Below are 6,813 nucleotides of genomic sequence, written 5' to 3' on the forward strand. Positions count from 1 at the left end.
TATATATTTCTCTCAAATTTTGCTAAAACCAAAATATTTTTTAATACACATGAAATTTCCATGTAACAATTTGCATAGAACATCATCTACACAACTAATGAATCAACTGGGATGCAACATGCATATATCTAATTACCTCGTGGTAATCGTTTAAATATGTCAAGTTGAATCAATGATAAATAAAAAAATAATAAATTAAGTATAAAATATTTCAACTTCAATTCATGTGGATGACAGGCATAAAGTAACCATGACTCCCTGACAGGTAGGTAGAACAAAGGGTAGGGTTGATTTTATATCCGTGTGTTGCTTCCGATAATTTACCCGTCGGCAAACAGAAAGAACAATGATAGATCAAACTATGTGCTTTTGGTTAGCAGCATACGCGAAACACAGTTGAAGAAATGTAATGATGGTATGCCATGAGACGCTTTCCTAGGCGAGTAATGTATGATCTCAATATGCTCTTTACACACTTACCTAAGTTGACAACTAACTCTATAATGCCATTAAGACTTGAACACTATTGTTCTGTACTATTTTCGACGTAATAATGAATCATGGTGCCATGGTGGTAGTATATTTTAGACTCGGATCATGGCATACACAAGGATCATCTATCGATTATTAATTAAGTGCTAAAGTATGTGATGGCAATATATGGAACTAGCTGGCTTGAGATTTGCTACATGCAGGGGAGTACCACTACATCAAATATATCATGCATGATGAGATTGAGCGTACACAAACTTGTATTATCATGCATCTACTTTTGAAATATTATCATGCATCTACTTTTGAAATTTCCATGTAACAATTTGCGTAAAACATCATCTACACAACTAATGAATCCACTGGGATGCAACATGCATATATCTAATTACCTCGTGGTAATTGTTTAAATATGTCAAGTTGAATCAATGATAAATAAAAAACAAAATAAGAAATTAAGTACAAAATATTTCAACATCAATTAATGTGGTTGACAGGCATAAGCTAACCATGATTCCCTGACAGGTAGGCATACACAAGGATCATCTATCGATTATTAATTAAGTGCTAAAGTATGTGATGGCAATATATGGAACTAGCTGGCTTGAGATTTGCTACATGCAGGGGAGTACCACTACATCAATTATATCATGCATGATGAGATTGAGCGTACACAAACTTGTATTATCATGCATCTACTTTTGAAATATACATAAAAAAGGAAGTAAAACTTGTAGGAAAAATTATTGGCTGGTCAAATAGTTTCATTCTTCTGGAATGTATGACCATATTAATAATGAAGTACTTGATTAGACTAAAGCTTCTACTGAACCCTCTCAGGTAAACGCCATGATGGTGTTGCATTTACCCTTATATGCTTATGTCTAGAACACATGCCCGCTCTGCTTTCGGATTGATCTTGTTAACGAATACGCTGTTCGAGGAATCGTCAGAGTTCTCCCCGGGTTTAAAGTTTATACTGAAATATGTAATTTTGATTAGCAGTATAAGGGTCGGTAAAATGCCATCAAGACATGTATTGACGGTAACGCGCAAGGCGCTCTCATAGGTGTGTAATTTGTGATCTTAAGATGCTCTATGCGCTCGTGGTTGTTTGTTGGTTAAATATAATTAGCCATGAGTATATGGAAAACTAGTTGTTAGCTGGTTTTTGGTAAAATCTGTTTTGCTAGCAGTTTTGTGAATAATCAGTATAGGGAAAATACTGGTCGGGATTAGGAAACTGTAAAGATGGACATGCGATTTACTTGTTTGGATAAAATTCCATATTCCTCTCTCTGTGAGTTGTGGAAGGAGGATGGCATGAAAAAAGTTTGGGGCGTGAGGAAGTTAGTTAGGATCCTGTATTGCTAAATCGCGTTTTTGGAAAAACAACAAATAGTAGTTTCTCTACAAATGTGAAATCCAGAGTTTAATTGAAAAAAGTTCTTCATATACGCGGGTTAGTTAGAATAGCCAAGAAAGATTCTATTCGGTTAGACAGTTTTTCAAGTTTATAGGATTTGTGTTTTGTATATACTATCTATCCTATCAACCCTAGCTAAGTTGTGGACTCTATAACGCCATCAACACTTGAACGTACTACAGTTCTGTCTTGTTTGGACTCCCGACTGAATCATGGTAGGTGTACATGTTGTACTTAGTGCATGTCACGCACACCATGATTATCTACTGATTGTTAAGTGCTAAGTATGTGTTGGGAAGATATCCAACTAGTTGGCTTGATATCAGGCACATGCAAGGAAGTACTCCAAAGTCAACTATATATCATGATGGTATCAAGCTTACATAAACATGTATTATCATGCATGTTCGTATGATAGTCCATTATCAGCTTTGAGATCATGAATGGGAAACTGGAGGGGCTAATTTATGAGTGCGTGTGCTTATAAATAGGGTCTCTAGCTAGCTTGTACTCACATCAACACAACCACGAGAAAACACTTCCATTTTTCTAGATAGAGCTTTGAGCCGCAACATCCGCCTTCCGCTCTTGCGATGGCTTCCAGCTCCGTGCCTAAGATGGCTGCCGTTTTCATGCTGGCCCTATTCGCTGGCCAGGCGCTGATGGCTACGCCGGCGACGGCAGAAGGACTAGGTAACCGGCACAACCTTTTGGAGAAGTATGATGAGACGCAATGTCGCGGATACGCCACATGCAATATTGTATGCTTCTACCAAGTTTTTCAAGTCTGCATCATCTATAGCCCTGTTGCATTCTGCAACACTTGGGCGTTTGGGTTCTGCAAGGACAAGAGATACTGAGGCATAAATAGCAGTGCAGCTCCTTTTGGGATGCATGCACAACTACACGAGCAACTCGCCTCATCAGTGTCAACTATTGTTCCTTGGTTATTGGCGTTGTGCGTTGCAAGAGTCCTAATATGTTCCTCCCTTTATTTCCAGCTATCATTTATCAGTGGCTTAACCAACTATTTAATTACTTCATTCTCTGTCATCATGGTACTTGTTTAACTAAAAATCCCCCGTCGGATACAAATGTATGTGTCGTGTGATTATAAAATGGTTCCGCCGCGGCAGCATTTTTCGGTCCATGATGGCCATATAAGCATGCTCTTTCTACCCTTACCGATGAATCTTTCTTCATGAAATACCATTCGTTTGACAGATTTGGCGTGTGGTTCGACAAAATGCCATAAAAAATAAAGGTTGCAAAAATATAAGGGAGCTTGAAGCTGAATCGGCACTAACCTTGTAAATATTTTTCGTAGTGGACAAGACAAATACTACACAGGCCATCGCCACACCCAGTTTCGCTAGATCATCGCAGATGATGCGATGTTTGACAACATATACATTCTAAACGGACACTCAAGGCCCATAGGGTGACCAGCGTTGTTTCCGTGTTAATCCGGGCCCACAGGGTACGGAAGTTTTTTCGTCTGTGAGTCCCTATCATGTGGAACCCATGTTAACTGCCGTGATTGCATTGGCTTTCAGGGACGAATATATCGAATCGGGGTTTTCGAGCGTTCTCTCCTTGCACCTTGAGTACCCCAAACCCATTAAGGTCGCCTTCCGATGCTCTCTAGTAGTCGTCCAGGTGCTTGGGTCATCCTTCTTCTGACTAGAGTCGCGTTGGCATCGGTCCTTTGGACATTTGATTCAATCCCCCAAGAGCGTCTTTCACTGCCCCTACGGCAGATTCTATCGAAAAGAGTTCCGGCATTGAGCGAGCATTTTCTTGGAGTATCTTGATCAAACATCTCTCATGCCTCATTCTACCTTTGAAAACTGAAATTATATCCAGGTACTATTGATCCGTGGGAAGTCATTCCTTTGCCCCAGAAACCCGCAATTCCCAGATCAAAAGTCATATTTCCTGCTCCTCTAGTTTCTTAAACCAACACTGTTTCTTTTTCCAGCAGGAATACTCCCAAAAAAGGGCTTCCATTCAAAGTGGAAAGAAAGAGACCGGTCCATTCTCCCTCTTTGCCTAGCGGTTAATTAGATTGTAGGTCCCCTCCCAGGCCTCGCAACCAAGAGTCACTTGTCGAAAGTTGACCAAGAAGACAATAACTATGAAGGCAGGAATAGATAGATGAAACTCTAAATTGTTTCACCTTCTTCTATGGTCATTCTTATTTTTCTGAAGTTGAAGTTGTGCTCGCCCATGTAAGCTTCAATAGGTTTGTGGACATCACAACCCCCATTCTCATGTATCTCTTCAACATGCAAGCACTTCGTTAGGGCCGGTGGTTTTCTGGAAGTGGGTTCACTGTTTACGCCTCCATGGAATCTGGCTAGCTCGAAGAGTCCCCAGATGACCTCAAGTTGCTCCTGGCACCTTGCTAGGCATGATCTATGGTTCTCTCCTCATTCCCAGTGATGTCATTAATGATTGGACCGTTCACCTTGAACAGAAAATCATTGAAGAGTAGTGAGGAAGGAGTTGGGTGTTTCCTAACTTCCATTGCCAGAGTGGTTTTTTTAGACCAGGGGACGTTCCACCTACATTGCACCAATGATAATCACTCAAATCGAAAAATGGCTAAATAATTTGAATTTGCAGGCTCGGCTGTGACCAATTGTTTAGGATGCTTATTTGGTGGCCAAATGACATCCGAGGAGCTCTTTACATACAAAATAGATATCAAATTTCTACCTCAAAGTTATGTACGCATAGTTTGAGTAGATGTTGTATTTTGTATATAGGAAGCTCATTTAATACTATTTGGTCACCAAACTATGCAAGCGCCTCAAACACTTGTTCAATAAATGCCCCAAAGTTTATTTTGCTATTTTTTATGATTTTACTCTTCAGTATGGATAAATTGCACTTCGGTGTAGCCACTAATTTTCCTTCCCATCCCGCATCTCTGATGGTAGCAATCTCGAGGTACCGGTCGGAAGTTTTTAGCTGGAAGGACGTGGCTATCGTGACTCCAAGGGCATATCGATGCAGGGGTACTATTCTAGGGACGAAGACATTAGGAGTTGCTTTTGACCGTGATCCTTTTGACCGGGTATCGCAATACCCAAACATTGCTACATTAACATACATGAATTTGTATGACAGTGGGAAGTAACATCGAATTATGAAAATGACACAGGGAGACAATCTTCCCCGGCCCTTTCGGCCCGCATGATGCAAGTAATCTAGAATTATATGTATCAACAGGTATAGTGTTTGTGACCGGGGGGGGGGGGGGATCCAGCGAGCCTTGTACTCTAAGTTTCTTGTTGGGGAATGTAGTATTTCAAAAAATTTGCCTACGATCACGCAAGATCTATCTAGGAGAAGCGTAGCAACGAGCGGGGAGAGTGTGTCCACGCAATACCCTCGTAGACTGAAAGCGGAAGTCTTTAGTAACGCGATTGATGTAGTCGAACGTCTTCGCGATCCAACCGATCCAAGTACTGAACGTACGGCACCTCCGCGATCAGCACACGTTCAGCTTGGTGACGTCCCTCGTACTCTTGATCAAGTTGAGGCTGAGGGAGAGTTTTGTCAGCATGACGGCATGGTGATGGTGATGATGAAGTTACCGGCGCAGGGCTTCGCCTAAGCACTACGACGATATGACAGAGATGTGTAACTGTAGAGATGGGCACCACACACGGCCACATATATAAAGGAGGGGAGGGAAGAGGTGGCCGGCCCAAGGGGGGCACGCCAGGTGTGGGTAATCCTATTAGGACTTTCCAGTACAAGTAGGATTCCCCTCCTCTTTCCTATTCCTAGTAGGAGAAGGAGGGAAGGAGGAGGAGGAGAGAAGCAAAGGGGGGCGCCCCCCAAACCCTAGTCCAATTCGGTTTGGGCTAGGGGGGGGGTGTGTTCCACTCCCTGGCCGGCCTCCTCTCTTCCACCACTAGGCCCATGAGGCCCAACAACTTCCCGCAGGGGGGGGGGTCGGTAACCCCCGGTACTCCAAAACTCATCCGAAGCGACCCGAACCATTCCGTTGTCCGAATGTAACCTTCCAATTTATGAATCTTTATGTCTCGACCATTTTGAGACTCCTTGTCATGTCCGTGATCTCATCCGGGACTCCGAACAAACTTCGGTCAACAAATCATATAACTCACAATTAAATCGTCATCAAACGTTAAGCGTGCGGACCCTACGGGTTCGAGAACTATGTAGACATTTCCGAGACACATCTCCGGTCAATAACCAATAGCGGAACCTGGATGCTCACATTGTCTCCTACATATTCTACGAAGATCTTTGTCATCGGTATGTTAGTTGCCCGAGATTCGATCGTCGGTATCATCATACCTAGTTCAATCTCTTTACTGGCAAGTCTCTTTACTCGTACCGGAATGCATCATCCCGCAACTAACTCATTAGTCACATTGCTTGCAAGGCTCATAGTGATGTGCATTACCGAGAGGGCCCTGAGTTACCTCTCTGATACATGGAGTGACAACTCCTAATTTTGATCTATGCCAACTCAACAAACACCATTGGAGACACCTGTAGAGCATCTTTATAATCACCCAGTTACATTGTGACGTTTGATAACACACTAAGTGTTAATCCGGTATTCGGGAGTTGCATAATCTCATAGTCATAGGAACATGTATAAGTCATGAAGAAAGCAATAGCAATAAACTAAATGATAATAGTGCTAAGCTAACGGATGGGTCTTGTCCATCACATCATTCTCTAATGATGTGATCACGTTCATCAAATGACAACACATGTCTATGGTCAGGAAACTTAACCATCTTTGATTAACGAGCTAGTCTAGTAGAGGCATACTAGGGACACTCAGTTTTTCTATGTATTCACATATGTACCAAGTTTCCGGTTAAGACAATTCTAGCATGAAT

The sequence above is a fragment of the Triticum urartu genome, chromosome 7A (assembly GCF_056163025.1).
Source record: "Triticum urartu cultivar PI428250 chromosome 7A, HENAU_Tu73, whole genome shotgun sequence".
Taxonomy (NCBI): Eukaryota; Viridiplantae; Streptophyta; class Magnoliopsida; order Poales; family Poaceae; genus Triticum; species Triticum urartu.